The 1,579-nt window shown below is 50.9% G+C and overlaps 1 protein-coding gene across 2 annotated transcripts in view; it reads left to right on the forward strand.

Moving 5' to 3' along the window:
• The window catches only part of LOC135090533 (uncharacterized), a 5,822-nt gene extending 5,546 nt beyond the window's left edge, over positions 1-276 (forward strand). For both annotated transcript variants that reach the window (XM_063987350.1, XM_063987351.1), the window contains exon 2: positions 1-276. This exon is cut by the window's left edge and continues 1,771 nt beyond it. The gene's annotated coding sequence lies outside the window, so the exon portion shown is untranslated.
• Positions 277-1,579: the final 1,303 nt, after the last annotated feature.

A 1,579-nucleotide genomic window follows, 5' to 3' on the forward strand; every position in this document is an offset into this window, starting at 1 on the left:
GGCTACCTCGCTCTGGGCCGTACACACACACACACACACACACTCGTACCGCCGCAGGACTGTGTGGGTCACTGTCGCCATCTGTGATATAATTCCCGTGTGTAACAGTCTCGTGCACCGCTCAGTGTCTGGACTCACCACTCACCGCCCACCACTCGCCACTCCCGCAGCCTCCCACTCGCCACCATGTAATGTCCGCGCCTTGGCCATGGTGCACACTGTAACACAGCCGCTGGCCAAGGCAAATATTTTTTCACACATAAAGTATCTATATCTTGTGCTCGCGTCTCCATCACCCCCTCACCCCTCATCCCCCCTCCCCCCACCAACCACCCTTCGTGTCGCCCCGCCACCCCGCTCGCTGCTCAGGGCACGGCGCCTCAGTGATTGCGCCCGGACCTCACCTGGGAAGTCTGTCCAGTAATGCAGCGACACACACACACACACACACACACACACACACACACACACACACACACACACACACACAGTTCTTCCGCCTCTCTGAATCCCCTGTTGCTTGCCCTTCCTGCTAACGGTGTGTCTCTTCCCTCCTGCTGCCTGACCCTCTCTGCTCTCCCCTCGCCTAGTGGTCTCCTAGGCAACCACCTCCTGCTGTTCTTTTAAAGCAACATTTTTCTCTTCTTGTTTTGTTTTTATTCCCAGTTTTCGTTTCGTTTCATCCATTTGCAAACTTTCCCTTCACAGAGATAAAGGTTTTCCAAAGAATTCTTCCTCTAATTCTGCATTCTTGTTCATCTCTTGTATAATTTATTCTGCTTACATATTTCTGCCTGCTAAATTTGCCCTTATTTCTCCCTCTCCTCCCTTCATCCTCTGCTAACCAACTCCCTGCTAACGTCTATCCCTGCTCAGATACTTCCTCTGCTGAAAAACTGCTATCTGTTAACTTTGGCCTGCTTATCTCTCCCTCTCCTCCCTTCATCCTCTGCAAACCAACTCCCTGCTAACGTCTATCCCTGCTCAGATACTTCCTCTGCTGAAAAACTGCTATCTGTTAACTTTGGCCTGCTTATCTCTCCCTCTCCTCCCTTCATCCTCTGCAAACCAACTCCCTGCTAACGTCTATCCCTGCTCAGATACTTCCTCTGCTGAAAAACTGCTATCTGCTAACTTTGGCCTGCTTATCTCTCCTTCTCCTCCCTCCATCCTCCCCCAACTAACATATTCTCCGCTAACAAACTCCCACCTAACCTAACCCTACTCAGTTGATCCCTTCTGTCTCCCCACACAACACCTCCCCTTGAAAACCCGCGCAGGCATTCATTGTAAATTTTTAGCGAGGCTCAGTCGGCCGCGTGTTGAAGCATCTAACGTTTTATAACTAATGCACTGGGGGGCTGACTTCACCGCGGCCCGACTGGCAAGGGCGTGACTAAAGGAGGACGAGGCAAAGACAGGGTAAAGTGAAAATGTTGAGATGAGAAGGGGTGTGGCATTGCGATGTGTTAGTGTAGGGTGCTAGTGGTAGTAGTAGTAGTAGTAGTGGTAGTAGTAGTAGTAGTGGTGGTGGTGGTGGTGCCGGATGGAATGTTAGAAAAAGTTTAATAGCCAGACA

This window comes from Scylla paramamosain, chromosome 35, assembly GCF_035594125.1.
Source record: "Scylla paramamosain isolate STU-SP2022 chromosome 35, ASM3559412v1, whole genome shotgun sequence".
NCBI classification, from domain to species: Eukaryota; Metazoa; Arthropoda; class Malacostraca; order Decapoda; family Portunidae; genus Scylla; species Scylla paramamosain.